The following is a 19,419-nucleotide window of genomic DNA, read 5'->3' on the forward strand; positions in this document are numbered from 1 at the left end:
CTTTGACTTTTCACATTTAGGTATTCTTTTTTAATATTATACTCTATACTACTGATGTACATACATACATATAGTCACGTCTATATCCCTCGTAGGGTAGACAAAGCCAACAGTATACTGATTTCTTCGTCATTACCTACAACTATATTAATTGGTGTGAAATAAAATACCTTGTAACCGTTTAACCGAAACGTATCTCCTTATCGAAGGGCCTCAGCACGATTGATTCCGCACGCCATGAATTATTAGAATAGTCTTTTTTTAAATTGTGAGTTATTTTTTAATATAGCATACATTTATCGCCTCGTACGTACTTAAAGGAAAGCAGTGTTTATTAATAAGACAGCCATAAAACCACAATCACGACACATTTAAAAGCCATAAATATTATGCGATACAGAGTAAATAATAAAACGAGCTCCATAAAACGCTGCCAGCAGTAAACACAGGATGTATCAACCTCTTTTGTAGACGGGACAATTCCGTGAAAATTTTCAATAACTCTCTCATAAATGAACACTATAAGACGACCATAAATGAAAGTTACACCTCTCTTACAGAGCCTGAACATAGCGAGACTCCTGAAACATATAGGTTAATCATGTAGTTAGAGTTTTCCATTACCCGCTCAGGTTTAGAAGTCGTTAATTCGCTGGCGGGTAGAGAAAAGCATTGGTTTTCAGATTTTGTCGAGTTATCCCTTCTGATCAGCCCCGCCCTCCTTCTACAACCCCTGGTTTCCATTCATTCGTGGTCGCACGCTTTCGGAGTCAAGTCGTATATTTCGCTCTGAACAAATTGTTTATCGTGTTAAAAACAAATAAACATTTGTTAAAATTATTAGTGTTTTGTGACAGAAAGACGAAGAGTTTTCACTGCTGGTAAGTAATTTTTGATATAAATTGTAAATTTTTATTATTTTTGTGAAACCACGTGTTGAAAAACGGCTGAAAATGTAGCTTATTGTGGTTTTTGTGTGAGCGTAAGTGAAAAGATGGATTGTTGGCTGTCTGGGGTGATTTGTCCTTATTTTGAGTACCGCATGTGAATTTCTGAATATCTTTTAATGAAAACGTATTGGATATTTAGCTTTTAGAAGTATTTTTAGATAGTTATACAGCATACGTTCTTCAGTCTATCCCAATGTCATTAAGTTTTTATATGGTATTTTTGGTTGGTATATCAACACAGCAACTACTTACCTAGATGATATGTGTAGATGTTGAAAATTCAAAAAGTAAAATTTTAATTTTATTTTGATATTAAAAAATATTAAATTTATATGCAACATACCAAAACATAACAATTAAGTAAGTAGTTATTATATTTCATACATTTTCAATTATTTAAAAACAAAATTACATAAAAATATATATATAAATATTTATAAACATTCAAGTCTAATATAAAAGTTTCTTTCCCATCTTGACCTGACCGGGCCGCAATCTAGGACCATGAAGCTGAAAAGCTAGCTTTCTCACAGCGCTTGAGCGGCCTCTAAGCTGTGCAAATACACGTACAGAAATAGATTTAATTGCGTATTTATCCCTTGCGGGGTAGACAGAGCCAACACTCTCTTCACGGAAAGGCCACGATTCCATCATGAAGCTGTGTCGCTTCATGATGGAATCGCCATCGCCTTAAAAAGATTCCCAAGTTTGTAAGCCTATCCCTTAGTCGCCTTTTACGACATCCATGGGAAAGAGATGGAGTGGTCCTATTCTTTTTTGTATTGGTGCCGGGAACCACCACACGGAATTGAAATTCAAATAGTGATAAGTTGCTATCACATCGTATAAGACGAATTCAACCTTATTAGCCTACACACTAGGTTCACATTATTCCCAATACCACAAAAAACGCGTGAAACCGGTACAGCGGAATTATTAATTCGCTATCCTCTTTAACGCATTTGTTTCCACTTCCAAAGACCTCATACATACATATAATCACGTCTATATGCCTTACGGGGTAAACAGAGTTAACAGTCTTGAAAAGACTGATAGGCCACATTGAGCTATTTGGCTAAATGATACAATTGAGATTCAAATAGTGACAGGTTGCTAGCCCGTCGCCTAAAAGATGAATCCCAAGTTTATAATCCTATACCTTAGTCGCATTTTACGACATCCATGGGAACGAGATGGAGTGATCCTATTCTTTTTTGTATTGGTGTCGGGAACCACACGAAATTGATATTCAAATAGTTATAAGTTGCTATCGCGTGAACGGAATTATTAATTCGATATCCTCTTTAACGCATTTTTCTTCCACTTAAAATACCTAACTTGCTTTATTTAAGCTTCATACGGCCATTAATTTCTGCAGCTGTAGGTTGTCTGTCAGTCAGTCAATCAGTTTTGCAATAGTTAATATAATACGAGCTTTCGCCGGCGGCTCTGCTTGCATGATAAGTGCCCGGTATCCTATTTTTTCATATGTATATATTGAAACATACAAGTACAATCTATCTATAAGTACAGTTCATAACTGTTCGTACATACATAAAACAATTAATAATGTAAAGCATAATCATTTAAATATCACGTTAACTACGTCCTCGAAATGGAAGCCTCTAAATTATAGTAATAGCCACATTTACAACAAACTGTAATTACTTTTGATAACTAATATTTGTTCGGAACTGAAAATTACAAATAATTGTCGGTTTCTGCGCAGTATTTACGCAGGAATAGATATTAATGGGTATAGGAAATATGCCGAAAATAATAAAATACTAGAGGCCGCCCGCGACTTCGTCCGCATGGAAACCCTATCAATCCCGCGGGAACTCGGGGATAAAAAGTAGCCTATATGTTATTCTGGGTCTTCAGCTACCTACATACCAAATTTCATCGCATCGGTTCAGTAATTTTTGCGTGAAAGAATAACAAGCATCCATACTGACATCCTGACATAATTACAAACTTTCGCATTTATAATATTAGTAGGATTTGCGATGGAAAAAAAAGATGATGCACTCAGTCAAAACTGTCTATATTATTCATCTATTCTTTTTTTTTCTTATTTTAAATTACAATATTTATGTTTGTTTTTAGAAGGGATTTCGTAACAATGGATTTGTTTAAACCGGGCCGACTTTACCTCTTTCTCGTAGAAATACATCTTCCATCTTCATAGACTCAAAATCCTTCATCTAAAGAGCCAAAGTAAAACACGAGTCGACAGACAAACTGCTAACAAACTTATAACTCAGCATAGGATTTCATCTCGTAACTTTTGATATGATAATTAGATCTCTTGTTGGAACTCCGCTGAATCACACGCTTTGTTATATATGAGTAACTCACAGTGTTGGAATTGGGGTTGTTTGAATATGAAAAAGATGGTTTATTTCGTTTTCTGTTCATGAAAATGATGTTATGTTATTTTTATATTATAACTGGTTCTTATACGCGGCTTCCTTTTACACATAATCCTTATAGTATAAAAATAGATAAAAATTTGAGTTAGTATGAGCTACGATTAATATAAACTTGGAACCACAAGCTACTATGTTACGAGCTACGTAGCACTAACTCGGAGCTACGACCTACGAGGTGCTACAATTTGAAGCTACGAGCTACGATGTACAATAACTTGCAGCTACGATTTATGATGTGCTACTACTTCTAGCTACGATGTGCGACAACTAGAAGCTACGAAATACGATGTGCTACAACCAGAAGCTACGAAATACGATTTGCTACGACTAGAAACTACAAACTATAATGTGCTACAACTTGGAGCTGCGATGTGCTACGTCTTGAAGTCATCAGCTACGATGTGCTACATCTAGATGCTACAAGCTATAATATGCTACAACTTAGAACCACGATGTGTCACAACTAGAAGCTACGATGTGCTACAAATTTAAGCTACGAATTTTGTTGTGCTACGATTTGGAGCTACGAGCTAAAATATGCTACACCTTAAACTTCAAATAAAGAACTTTAATATTCTATAAACGCTGCCTACAAGTAAAGTTACTAATAACTTAAAGTTAATAATGCTATTACCTTATAACAACTCTTAATCTCTATCACATAGGTCTTCTAAAGCTAAAACTAACATTCTTGATCATGATAAGTACGCATAATAGTTATCATTACGTCATAAACCCGCCGTGTTTCAAGTACTTTATCATAATACCCACAGAGTATAGTCGAATTAAATTGAATTCCAAGGAGACTAAAGCTCCAAACTTTTGATGAGAGATACTCGTACACAGACAGAGATCTAGTTAGACAATGAGTATAATATAGATATAAATAGTTCGCGTGCCAAATTTCGTGGTAAAGGGATGACAAATGAACAATTCTTAAAAGTATTCCGCTTGGCTTTTTACTTCAGTCATTATCACTTAAGTGTAAAACGTATAAACTAATCTGTTGAATTAACAAAAATAGTTGGTCGACTCAAAATTCAATCGTGTTTTGTTTGTAACGAATAAACCTAAAAACTTCTTAATCAATTTCAATGACAATTGAGAAGGAAAGAAGGAGAGAAGCCGGAAAAGTCTAGCTAAAACACGAGATCCAGCAAGTACCCGCCTGAGGATAGCGAGCTACTTGGAAGCGCCGAAGTAGACCAAAGAAGAAGGTCCGAAGCGCATGCGTGCGCTTATATATTATGCTAGCTGTGCCCGCGACTTCGTCCGCGTGGAATAGTTATTTTGGACATCATGGTAGCCCTCAAGGATGAATTATTTCCCCCGTTTTTTTTCACATTTTCCATTATTTCTTCGCTCCTAATAGTTGCAGCGTCATGTTATATAGCCTAAAGCCTTCCTCGATAAATGGTCTATTCAACACAAAAATAATTTTTCAATTCGAATCAGTCGTTCCTGAGATTAGCGCGTTCAAACAAACAAACAAACTCTTCAGCTTTATAATATTAGTATAGATGGGATCCGGGGAGAGACCACGGCGGCATGACGTCACATGTTCTCAGCTGTCGCGTCATCCTCAAAGTTACAAATTACCCTAGAGTTTCATCCGTCAAGTAGTTTATTTGCCAGGAGCCCAGGGTACGCCGTGATATAGACGCACTCTTTCATCTTTCCATTTTCCTAGTTGTAACCATATCTGCTATAAATACATACATAAAATCACGCCTCTTTCCCGGAGGGGTAGGCAGAGACCACATCCTTCCTTCCTTCTACTATAAATACATTTATTTCACGGAACTGGCATTATCTTTAAATATCTACGTCAGTGGTCACAGCTGTTGTGCCATCATCTACATTACAAATGACCCTTGTGTTGAATTAATCTAACGACATCTTCTGTTGACTCCCACGCGACCCGGAATTATACGTATTTGCTATTTTACGTCTAAACTTAGTTCCACATTCAGACTTCGCACGTACGCAATACTATATATAAAATTTCATGGGAACAGACATACAGAACATAGCTTTTTTTCTGCTATATATGATCCCTAAGAGTTTTGCTACAAAAATAGACTATGTAGTACATGGAAATTGGTTTAATAGATGAAGCGAATTAAGGTAAGAAATAGAAAGAAAAGTTTTTTTTTGTCTTACATACATATGGTCACGTCTATATCCTTTGTGGGGTAGACAGAGCCAACAGTCTTGAAAAGACTGAATGGCCACGTTCAGTTATTTGGCTTAATGAAAGTGAGATTCAAATAGTGACAGGTTGCTAGCCCATCGCCTAAAAAAGGCGGCCTCTGTGGCGCAGCGGTAGTGCGCTTGTCTGTGTCACCGGAGGTCCCGGGTTCGAATCCCGGCCAGGGCATGATGAGAAACGAACTTTCTTTGATTGACCTGGGCTTTGGATGTTTATCTATATAAGTATTTATTATAAAATATAGTATCGTTGAGTTAGTATCTCGTAACACAAGTCTCGAACTTACTTCGAGGCTAACGTAATCTGTGTAATTTGTCCCGTATATATTTATTTATTTAAAAAATAATCCCAAGTTTGTAAGCCTATTCCTTTTTGTATTATTTGGGAATATATACAGTTTTTAAGTTATAAATGATCCCAGTGTAGGAGACGCGCGTCCCGCAGTTTGTTATGCTAATGACATCTTTTGTTGACCTCCCACGCGACCCGGAATTACATCTAGTTGCCGTTTTGTGTCTAAACTTAGACTTACACTTAATGCTTACTGGCTTTTCCACATCCACACTTATAATAAAGAGAAAAGATCTGTATTTTTATATCTTTGTAACGAATAAACTTTAAAACTACTGAACGATTTCGAATTTTTAACCATTAGATAGCTACATTATCAGAAAGTGCCATAGTTTTTAATAATTTTTGGTCGATCCAGTAACACCTTGTAACAGTAGTAAAAATAAATTGCATTTTCAATCTCATAAAAAGAATCTACAATATTTACTTATATTTAATAAGCGCCTCCTAATTAACATTTGCTGGAAAAAGGACAAGATAAAGATGAGGTACACATAGTACCTACATAAAATAGTTAACAACTTGTTCAAGTAAAAAAACTCCACTTTTAATTGACCAAGCGGGTGAAGCGAGTACGGCTTACAATCAACTTGGCGCGAATATATATTTTTTTTGTATCGCGATAACTTTAACAAGATTTTGACAAAATTTTCGAAAAATCGGTAGTCAATAGGATCTTTCAATTAAATGTTATGTTGTTGTTTATGATACAACATCGGTAAACTAGATATGTATTATTTATTTTTTCATACAAAATGATAATAGAAAGCTTCTATCAAGCAAAATCATTGTAAGTAAATTTCTAGCGGTTGTTCTTTTCATATAAGTATTTTTACTACAAAACATCTTAACCACAGTGTATAAAATGTAAAAGTAATTCAGCGCCGACACTCGTGATTTCTTCTAAGAATTTCTCAGCAATGAGGTCTTTTGTCGAACACACAACTGCGTCGCAATCCCGCAGACTTGGCTATAAGTAACTATTGTGGCTTTGATGTCTGCTTGTAGGATTGTACGTGTTTTAGCTACCTTTCTTGTTGAAAAGGATTTTGTACGGGTTATAAAGCAAATATACAATTCTGACCGTCGTCGGTGGACGGTTAAGGTGCCCGGAATAAAATAAAATATGAAATGAGCAAGTAAGGCGGTGGCTTCAGGTTCAAATCAAAGGAAATAGGACTTTCCTTCAAAATATAAAGTGATAAAAATATTTCCTTCGTCTTTAGAGGTCTTGTTAACATGGCAACCTCGCGTGTTAGGGAAGCCTTGACCGTCAATACCTTTTAATATTTCTTGAAGACACCACTAGTTACGATAGTTTACAAGGGTTCGCTAACACGCTAACTTACAGTACTTTCAATGCCAAATGTCTTTATTCCAGTATACACAATGGCCACAGATAAGGTAGTACCTATAACTGTGACAGACGTTTACATCTGACATCTAATGATATTTCGGCCAAATTTACGATTGGAAAACTCTAAAATATTTATTGCTTTTGGATGAAAATCCCTTACCGATATTGTGAATGCGAAAGTCTGTCTGTCTCTTCCGCTTTCACAGATCAACCGCTGGACCGATTCGAATGAAATTTGGTATACATATAGTTAAATACCCTCGTATATTTAACTATACATTATTTACGTATAATTATTATTGCTTAACACAAGTCTCTCCATTTTATTAACTCAATTTGTATGTGTACCTGCTATATATCGATACTTTGAAAATAAAAACCCATTCAGTATGTTGATGAGGGCCCCATATTTTAATATCTAATTATAATTATAATTTTAATTCTAATATTGATGAGCATTGCGCTTTATTTATTTCTAATCCACGGTATGACGCGACAACCAAAGGAATAATGTATTAAGTATCGATCAGAAACAGATGTTAGACGACCTAGACTCCTAGACAATAGGCATTGGTATTGTTCACGGCTTGAACTTGACGGCACTGAAAAAATATATTGATTAATATTTTATTCAAGTACCTGGGCGACTGAACACGCTCTGTTTTTTTTTTAGTTGCACACAAGAAGTAATTTTTTTACAAAACACAACTGTATATAATCGTACCTAGTATTATAGGAATCGAAGCTAGAACGCCAACGTGAGAGGTAAATACGGTGACCGCTGAACCAATAGTTACGCTCGGGCGGCGCCGAATACCGTACCCTTATCTTATATGAGAAAATGGTTCATTCATTCATATAAGCACGTCTATAGCCCTTGCGGGGTAAGCAGAGCCAGCCAGTCTCGAAAGACGGATAGGCCATGTTCAGCTGTTAGGCTTAACGATAGAATTGAGATTCAAATAGTAAAAGGTTGCTAGCCCATCGCCTAAAAGAAGAATCCCAAGTTTATAAACCTATCCCTTAGTCGTCTTTTACGACATGCAAGGGAAAAGGATGGAGGGATCCTGGGAAAATGATTTTGGGTAAAATTATAGGGAAAACAAAGTTTGCCAGACTTGGGACCCAGCTATATTGACTTTTCACACTGTGCGCACCTACATATGTTTCAAATTTCAACGAAACCGTTTGAGCAGTTTTCTAAAACATATGTAAGTATGTAGACATTGTAGACAGACAAAACCCTCAGGTATAATATAAGTTTCTATTTTCTGCAAAACGCCACATAAAAACTGGTTTGAAATAAAAATAATCCCAAGAAAAAATCTATTGTGCCTTCATTCGGTTTCAAACCCAACCGAAAACGGTATCCATTACAAATAGCAGAAAATCAATCAACCGCTTACTACAAAGAATTTCGGCTATTCCAGATAAGGGATAGTTAATCTATCGGAAAGTAGGTACTCCATAAAATTGGGCTTATTCGGAATCTCTGACAATAGTTTTCACTCGCGGAAATACAATAAGATTATATTGGGAGCTGTAACTTATCGTGCTATTTTTCCTTTATCTTCAATACATAAAAAAATAGTGGTGGAAAATATGTCTGTACACTGAATAAAAATATATACTTATTGAAAATTAATGCTATATTGAAAAAATATCCGTATATTAACGAAACATTTTGTAATACAGAGTAATGATTAGTAATCATTTCGGTGGGACACAAATACAAATAAAATGTAGAAAGAGTACCATTACTAATAAGATTTGGAAGAGAGTGCATAAATGCAATAAAGCCACCTTTTAACCTTTGATTTTTAACCGACTTCAAAAAAAGAGGAGGTTCGTATTTCGACCGTATTTTTGTCCAATATCTTAGATTAAAATTAGGATAAGATATTATGTTGTTGTTGTATTCATTCATTTATGATTAGTCCACTGCCAAGTTATGAGCAAATAGCAGTTTATAAATGTTTTAGTAAAATCAAAGGATATCCTTTTAAACTTGAGGTTCTTATTTTAGACGATGAACTTGTAACCTGACACTATCTATGAAATTAATGTAACTTTTGTGTCTGTCGGGTATGTCTACCCCTACGAGATAGTATAGTGTTTTCGTAAAAAATATAATCAGTATCTTTAGTCGCTTACATACAACTACAACTGTGTGTTTCAAAATAATTAGGTATGTCTTTAATTACATAGGTACCTACATACCTCTACAACTTTACAAACTGAAACGGAAGAGCCAAAGTAAATACGATTTTAGGGTAATCGTATAAATTAAGCCTTTGGGCACCTCGGGGCCACGATATATACATATGTTATGTTTATTCAGAATCCTACCACAACATAACAAACCATATATATATGTAATCGTATAATAGATTTAAACTTGAAATTATTTTTTAGGCAATGGGCTAGCAACCTGTCACTATTTGAATCTCAACTCCATTATAAAGCCATATGTAGCTGAAAGTGGCCTTCAGTCTTATCAATTCTCGATAATAGTTTATATCCCTTTCGGGGTAGACAGAGCCTACCCCGAAAGGGATATAAACGTGACTATATGTATGTATGTATAATTTTATTCTAATACTAAGTTAAATTCTATACTAGTTTAAGTCCGCGACTTCGTCCGCCTTGTATCTCTATAAATTTATAACTTATAATGTTATCCCAATATAAATTTAAAGCTATATTACTGCAAAATTTGAAAAAAATTCACATTTATAATATTGGTAGCATTACCTCGCGTTTTCTCCGGTTAGAATTACCAGAACGAAACTGCTTATGTTTGAATGAACCGGTTAGGTACATCAATTCAAAATTTTAATAATATAAGTCCGGAGGTTTAGTCGTGACAGCGTAACAGACATGGATAGTAAGGAGATCGCTTCGTCCGCCTAAATGGAATAATCAAACTGCGCCGTTTTGGTAAAAGATAGTCGTCGAAGTTCAAAGAATATCTATACTTATATTATAAAGCTGAAGAGTTTGTTTGTTTGAACGCGCTAATCTCAGGAACTAAAGCGGAACAGACACTGGTCCGAATTGAAAAATTATTTTTGCGTCGAATAGACCATTTATCGAGGAAGGCTTTAGGCTATATAACATCACTCTGCAACTTAAAGGAGCAAAGAAATAATGGCAAATGTTAAAAAAAATACGGGGAAAGTTATTCATCCTTGAGGACTTCAAATAATGCCCGTAATAACTATTTCACGCGGACGAAGTCGCGGGCACAGCTATTAAAATATAAATTGTAAGTCGCTAACTTGAGGGTAGGTACTTTTTATCAATTTTGTCAATAAAAATTAAATTCAAAATATTTTTAGGGCTTTTTCATTATTTCGCGTAATACCCTAACCCTGAAACAAGATCAAAGGCCCTTTACAATTACCTGACATGACACCTTATCGACCTGAATCAGGGAGAGTGGTTTTCGAGACCCGACCGGTCGGCTCGGCCACGAGAGACGATTAAAACGCATTGACAAAGGGTTTTAGTACATACATACATATAGTCATGTCTATATCCAGATCCAGGTAGGCAGAGCCAACGGTCTCGAAAGGACTGAAAGGCCACGAAAAACGTACATACATACATACATAAAATCACGCCTCTTTCCCGGAGGGGTAGGCAGAGACTACCTCTTTCCACTTGCCACGATCTCTGCATACTTCTTTCGCTTCGTCCACATTCATAACTCTCTTCATACAAGCTCGGCGGTTTCGGGTACTTTTGACCTGACCCTTTACCAGGACGTCCTTAATTTGATCAAGATACGTTCGTCTAGGTCTTCCCACTCCGACCTTTCCCTCCACACTCTCCTTGTATATCTGCTTAGTCAACCTGCTTTCATTCATCCTCTCCACATGACCGAACCATCTTAACATACCCTTTTCTATTCCTGTAACTACATCTTCTTTCACATCACAACATTCCCTTATCACGCTGTTCCTTATCCTGTCACTCAATTTCACACCCATCATACTCCTTAACGCTCTCATTTCCACTGCATTTATTCTGCTTTCATGCTTCTTTTGCCATACCCAACTTTCACTCCCATACATTAATGTCGGGACCAACACGCCCCTGTGCACAGCCAGTCGAGCCTTTTTGGATAGTTTCTGACTGCTCATAAAGGCATGCAAAGCTCCATTCACCATGTTCCCCGCGTTCACTCTCCTTTCAATATCACTATCATACTTGCCATCTGATGTAAACTTTGATCCTAGATATACAAACTCTTTCACTTGCTCCACTTTTTCTCCTCCAATCAAAATATTACATGCTGTCATTTCTTTCTCCATTTCAAAAACCAGTGTTTTTGTTTTACTTACGTTCACTTCACGATAACAGCCTTACACCAATCTTTTGGTACTCGGCCGCTTCTCCAACACAAATTGAAAAGGCAGTACAACTGACTAGCTACTACGCCTTTTCCTGCTTTAAGCATCTCGACCGACACTCTATCACACCCAGCAGCCTTTATTTATTTATTTATTTAAACTTTATTGCACAAAAACAAAAATGTACAAAAGGCGGACTTAATGCCGCTTGGCATTCTCTACCAGTCAACCAGTTGACCAAACAGAAAAAACTTTAAGTTGGTGGTGCGATAAAGTGCACATGCATACTGACAAAATACATACATTACAGAAAGAAAATGCGTAAATACATACAAGATATATATACATAATATACACTATAAATACATATTATTATACATACATAAAATATATAATTAGGATATATAATTAGGATGACCCATCATTAATCTGCCGAAGAAAGAACCCCTTCACAGCATGTTTGAACGCAGAGCGACTAGGAGCTCTCCTAATCATTTCAGGAAGAGCATTCCAGAGCCTTACAGCCTGAACCTGGAAAGATTTCTCCAAAAAAGTAGACCGGAACAGAGGAGTACGCAGAGTCAGGTTGTCTGAAGAGCGAAGAGAACGGGAATGGGTGGAACTCAGAAGCGGGAATTTAGATTTTAAGTAAAGAGGAGAGTGAGCATCATTGAGTAGAGAGTACAAAAAACAAAGAATTCTGGCTTTACGACGTTCAGGAATAGGAAGCCATGATAACTGCGAACGAAAAGAAGAAATATGATCGTATTTACGGATATTAAAAATAAAGCGAATACAGTTGTTGGCTAATCTGTCGAGTTTAATGAGAAGGACTTGAGTAAGATCGCAGTAACACACGTCGGCATAATCAATAGTAGGAATGACTAAAGATTGGACGAGGGAGATTTTGGTTCTCAGAGGAAGGAAGTTCTTTAGTCTATAAAGAGAACGAAGCATACCAGTTACTTTACGGCAGACCTCAGTGACGTGAGGAACCCAGCTAAAAGTTGAATCGATCTGCAGTCCAAGGTCTTTTACGCTGGGGCAGTAAGGGATCGTAACATCATTAAATTTAACGGGATTGATAGCCTCGAAATTAATATTACAAATTTGCCGGGAGCTTCCTATAATTATAGCCTGGCATTTACCCGGGTTTACAACTACTCCGTACTTAGTCGACCAGTCTGCAATAATGCTAAGATCCCTGTTAATGAGCGCAACCGAGGAGTCAATACCCTCACAATCGCATGAGTGGTAGAGTTGCAGGTCGTCTGCATATAGATGAAAAGAGGAAGAAAGGAGTAAAGTAAGGAGTAAAGTAAGAAAGTAAGAGCCTTTCCCGCTTTCATACTCTTAAGTGCTTCCACAATTTCGAACATTTCAATTTCGCCTTCCATCTCATTCTCTTTTTCTTCGCTATAGCAGAAATCTTTCTTATTTCCTTCCTTTTTTTCAAATAAACTTTCAAAATAGTCCTTCCATATCTTTAGTACACATTCTTCTCCTTTCACAACGCTACCATCCCGGCATCTGATCCTAGTCAGCTCTCTGGTTATAGTATTTCCTCGGGCTGACCTTACGGATTTCCAGAATACTTTCAGATTTGACTGAAAGTCTTCTGATAGCCTTTTATCAAAATCCTCTTTATACTCTTCTTTCTTTCTAATCACAGCTTTCTTAACCAAATCTTTCATTTTCTTATATTCCTTACGTGCTTCATTCACATCTTCATCTATAACCTCTTGCATTCTTAAGTTAGCTTTTGCTGCTAACAAATCCAGCCATGCTTTCTTCTTTAATCGCACAAGTTCTTGCACATCTTTACTCATCCACGCATTTTTGTGATTTTTTCCTTTCCTTCTTCTACTTACACCACACACTTCAACAGCTACTTTCACAATTCTTTCTTTAAATTCCTTCCATCCATCTTCAATATCGCTCATTTCCTCTAAATCTTCAAATTCATCCTTCAGTCTATTAATATACTTCTTACCTACATCCATATCTTGCAAATTTTCTACTTTTACTCTTTCCAAAGCGCTGGTTTGCTCCCTTACCCTGTGCCGCCAGCGATTGAAGATACGAAAAACGTTTTTAGTACTTTAAAGAAAAAATAATTCTTAAATTTAATTATATCTCATTAAATTGAATATGTAACTCTTTAAAATAAATGATGAAATTAAGATTCGAAATTGACAAGTTTCTATAATTACCTACCATCTCATATAGAATTTAATAAAGAAAGCCAATTTGCGCAATAGAACCTATGAACTATTGTTTCTTATGTTGATCATTAACTAGTTACCCGCCCTGGCTTCGGACGGGAAGCATTTATTGATATAAACTTTTCTCAGAATACCCTTTTTCCAACATTTCAAACAGGAACATTATCCGTCCAAAACTTTCCAAGATAAGCGCATACACACAGACGGAAAATATAAAGACTTTATATTATGTTATGTGATATATGTTTTCCTTTTCCGTGTTCATGAATTGATAAATAAATAATATTAAAATAGGAGCAGCTAGCTCACTTGATATTTTTTCTTTGCAACAAACCAATTCCTGTAGCATGCCACGCGCGGAAAACTATCGCTGTTTCGCTTTTAATTATGACAGGAAACGGGACAGCGATAGTCTTTCGCGCGATAAAAACGGCGACGCGCGTTCCATGCTACGATTGCAGCATCATTGCACAATAAGGTAACATAATAAATCATCTTGAAATGTGATATCCGAAATTTATGCCAATATAGAAAATCCTTTAGCAAAATTGAGGCAACGCAATTTCAATATCGTATGCTCGAGCACGTTTTAAATTATTAAATTCTTGGAGATTCACCTGCCAAGTTTGAGGATAAATAAAAATCGTTTTATAGGTACTTACTAAAGGATAGGCTAATAAACTTGGGATTCTTCATGAGGAATGTCAATTCTATCATTTAGCCATACAGTTGCACGTGGTCTTACAGTCTCTGAGAGACTGTTGGCTCTGTGTACTCCGTAAGGTATGAAGTTGTGATTAAATGTATGTACATCGTTCAATATATTATTATAAGAATGTCGTGTCGTGCGTGTCCGTCCGAAAATTAATGTGTTTGATCTGAATCTGTAAGATAAGGTCTAAAGATGGTACCTACACAATTGTACTATTATATAATGCCAAAAGCTTCGATCATATAAAAGATAAAAGTTTAAAAGTTATGAAATACAAGAAACAATGTCATAACTCAAAACTTATTTGGCATTGGTAGTTTCTCAAACACTAAAAAAAATGGCGCCTTGCCATCTAAAACCAGTCTTACAAACTGTTGCGTTAACATCCAACTAATAAATTTACTGGCCGATAATATTACTGAATTACAGAAATGAAAATTAAAAAAAAAAGAAAAAAAATACTTGTGATTAAAGCTTGAGATATATCAGGAACTAACTATTACCCGCAGCTTCGCCCGCGAATATTGAGCGCCATCTACAAAAACGAGCTTTAATTATATGTATTAATTCAGTAGATTACAATCAAATTAACTCACTTTCGCATTGACACCTGCTCCAAAATCATAAAACAAATGACTCCAGAAAATCATTCATGTAATTTTCAACTCAAATTTCCATGCACTTAAATCCAAATTTTATAGCGTTATTATACAGTAAGTACAAAAGCCTATAAAACTTTCAAGGAGAAATAAGTTGAACTCTAAATTGATGTAGTAATAAAGTTTGTTTTAGACTGGAGTGTTTAAACAAATTGAAAAGAGTTGTAATAAACGCGGGTGTCTGGAAAATTTAATATCTTCCTCTCAGTAAATTGATAGTAAACAGACTATTCTAAAAATGATATTGTTATATAAATGAAAAGCGATACTAAATTTGTACGACAACTTACGTCGCTATTTTTTAATTTATTAATAAGCTGTTATTTGCGAATTCGCTCACGAAAAATGGAGACTATGATTGACTCGGGTCTTGAACAATCTTTATTCCATTTATATAATCAATCGAGTTGTTTTGGCGTTATAGCATAAGAAAAAGACAAACTATCGCATTAATATTTACTATCGCATTATTCCATGCTTTATTCTTGTGGGAAATTCCAGAATTAGTAGTCTATGTTGACCTTGAATTAATTAACTACCTACATATATTCATATAAATTTTCTTGTTTTCATAACGGCCTGTTTAGCGTGATGGTTGTGGTTTTGCCTCTGAACCAAAAGACCTTACGTTCGATCTCCAGTCAGGTCATGACGTAGATCTTTTTCTGATTGATCTATTATATATATATAAAAATATATTATTGTTGATTTGGTATCCCCTAACTTAAGTAGGTACGTCTCGAACTTACTTTGGGGTTAACATAATGTAGGTATTTTGTCCAATATTATGTCTAAATCTAATTTTCATTCATAAGTACTAATAAAGTACTGAAATAAAACATTGCTTGTGTAAACATAAATAATATTAGCTGGTTTCCTCGGGAGCTAACAAAAACGACTTAGTAGTAATCAATCTTTATTAAGTAAAGCTTTTAATACGAACTTAACGTTGAAAGCTCTTTGGAACTATTATTAAGTTTTGCGGCAACTTGCGTTACACTCCCACAAATGAAATTTATGAGAGAAATGTGGTGTCTAAAAGTTAGTTTGTTTATTTTCGGAATGACATATAACTTATATAGTTACGTATAAGTTAGATTAGTAGTAACCGATGACCTTACAGTGAGAAAAAACATTGTGAGGAAACCTGCATATTCATACAACTGAATGTGTAGCCTTGATCGAATAGGGATTAGGTTCCCCTGCAAAGGTTGCGTATAAAACCTGAACTAAGTTCCTTAGGACTTAGAACCCATACAAGGATCATGGTGAAATGGCGACCCTAGGGTCTTTAGAGAAAACTCAACCGGGCTTAACGACGCAAGAAAAAAAATATGTACCTAATAAAGGAAATTAATAAATGTAAGTATAAACAATTGAAGAATTTCCAGAATAAAGGTACTCTTTGTTCTTCTTTATACTCTTGTTCCATAAATAATGTGTGCACCATACATACATACATAAAATCACGCCTTTTTCCCGGAGGGATAGGCAGAGACCACATATTTCCACTAGCTACGATGTGTGCACCAAATTTTAAGAAATTTACGAAATTGGAAACCAGAATTTTTTAAGTTTGTCGTTAAAAACATACATTAATACAACTCTTTTCCCTTAATTTAAGTGTGGACTTACCCGCGACTGCGTACCCGCGGATCCGCCCGCGTAAATCCCATTATTTCCCGATCCCGCGGGAATTCCCAAAAATGCTTTCATAGGCATCTCCTAGTTTCAATCTACCTTCCTGCCAAATTTCATCTTCTTTTTTCTTCTTCTTCTGAAATAATAAATATTTTTCGCTTTTATATATATATATAATATATATAGACATATACAAAAATGAATTTCAATTGAAAACGTTATTAAATACCTTTCGTAAATTGTGAATCGTCTTTTCAATGGCATTTCATTAATTTCCTGAGCGGGATCGCTACCAAACCAACCTATTCGGGCGGTCGTAAAACGAGTTACATAGATCGGACAACTGTTGCTTATTGCTTGCTGATTGCTCGTTTCTACATCTAATTGGCTACTATAAATCCCTTTCAGAATCAGATATGATATAAGGATAAGTTTTTGCCCGTTTTAAAAATGTTATACATCATACATATGGTCACGTCTATATCCCTTGCGGGGTAGACAGAGCCAACAGTCTTGAAAAGACTGAATGGCCACGTTCAGCTATTTGGCTTAATGATAGAATTGAGATTCAAAATGTGACAGGTTGCTAACCCATCGCCTAAAAAAGAATCCCAAGTTTGTAAGCCTATCCCTTAGTAGCCTTTTAAGACATCCAAAGAAAAGAGATGGAGTGGTCCTATTCTTTTTTGTATTGGTGCCGGGAACCACACGGCACAAAAATGTTACTCACCTTAAATTGAATTAATTTAAAATGTGGTCAATTCGTGAAGTGTCCGAAAAAGCGTGATTCGCACGGAGCCACAAGTTCTAATAATAGTCTTCGTAATCGCAGATACCTTTCCAACATTTCCTCCGCGATCTTAGGCTATAAAGCAACTTAAAGAATCACATCTAAAGTCAAAAATAATATCCCTAAATCCAACCAGTTATTTCAATATTTTTCGAGAATCCCTAATTTTCTTTATAGCTTCTCAAGGACGAGCTAAGCGTTTTTGATTCATCCCTTACGTAATGGGATGAGATGGGTTAGCGCCTATAAAAATAAACGTCCGTAAGACCCTTTAGTGAATAGCCTTTACAATAGTTTAGTTCACTTATTGAACCATAAGGTTTACGCCCGCAGGTCCATACGCGTTATGGTTGATTTAATTGTGAAGAGGTAAAAAGTTATTTCCGCATTTAATTTTATATTGTGATAAGCTTTTGCCAGAATCGCACTCCAATGATTGATGATGATTTTTGTTTAACGCAAAACCCTAGTTATCCTGGAAGTAAGGTCGCCTTTGTCCTTCTGAGTGAGTACTCAACTACAGTATGAGTTTGTGAATTATCGTTAAGATAATTTAGATAACACTTGAAAAAGAAGACAAACAAACAGACACATTTTTATATTGACAATACAAGCTGTGAAAAGTAAGATAAATTATGAAGATATGAATATTCATTGTAATATTAGCATGGAAGAATGAATTTTTTGGAAGTGAGAATATGGACTAACCTTTGTCCGCCAACTTTGCATGCCTGGGATCATATAATTCAATCTACAATTGCAAGTTATTGTAATGGTTCCCACCACCAATACCAAAAAGAATAGGAAAAGTAAAAGGACCACTCCATCTCTTTCCCATATACCTACGTCGTAAAAGGCGACTAAGGGGTAGGCTTATAAACTAGGAATTCTTCTTTTAAACGATGGCCTAGCAACCTGTCACTTATTAAATCTCAAAAAATCTGAACGCGGCCTTTTTTTCGTGGCCTTTAGTTTTTTCGAGATTATCGACTCTGTCTAACCCGTAAGAGATATAGACGTGATTTTATGTATGTGTGTTTGAAACATACGAAAAACAAATTTCACCAATAACAGTAAGTTAAGAATCTCCTTTTTTGAACGCGGCATTTTCTGCTTAAAGTCTTGTTAATGAAGAAAAAAGTGAGATGAAATATTATATAGCACTTGATGTCGAGTAAATTTTAAGTGTGTTCGAGTTAGAGAAATTATAAAAGTTTCCGTTCCGCCCCGAGACAGCCAAGGCCGTAATATACTGAGCCCTTGTCTCGCATGAAAAACTCATAAAGCCCCATTATCTTGAAATATGAGAAGATCGTGGTAACCCTGTTGATTTGTAGGACCCTTGACATTATAATACAATGAAAATTGTTCTATTTTATTCTATAAAGTAGGTTGTCTAAGCAAATAAACAAGGAGAGTGTGAATGGTAGAAGTGTGAAGGCCTAGAGGAACGTACCATGATCAAATAAAGGACGTCCTGGCAAAAGGTAAGATCAAGAGTACCCGAAACCGATTAACTTGCATGAAGAGAGTTATGAATGTGGATGAAGCGAAAGATGTATGCAAGGATCGCGGCAAGTGGCAAATATAGTATCTGAATAAGTACGCCTATAAGAAATTTAAATTTCTTTCATATCGAATACTCTCAAATAACGATTATCTACATTTTAATTTATCTAAATACCGTCGACCTTTATTAATTATTCCGTAGTCGATTCAAACAAGGTTA

At 35.7% G+C, this 19,419-nt stretch overlaps 1 protein-coding gene across 1 annotated transcript in view; it reads left to right on the plus strand.

Annotated features, from left to right (window-relative positions):
* The first annotated feature begins 755 nt into the window (after positions 1-755).
* LOC106135947 (calbindin-32) overlaps positions 756-19,419 on the plus strand; it is a 61,972-nt gene continuing 43,308 nt past the window's right edge. The window contains exon 1 of the mRNA XM_013336369.2: positions 756-881. The gene's annotated coding sequence lies outside the window, so the exon portion shown is untranslated. The remainder of the gene's footprint in view (positions 882-19,419) is intronic.

Source organism: Amyelois transitella, chromosome 24, assembly GCF_032362555.1.
Source record: "Amyelois transitella isolate CPQ chromosome 24, ilAmyTran1.1, whole genome shotgun sequence".
NCBI classification, from domain to species: Eukaryota; Metazoa; Arthropoda; class Insecta; order Lepidoptera; family Pyralidae; genus Amyelois; species Amyelois transitella.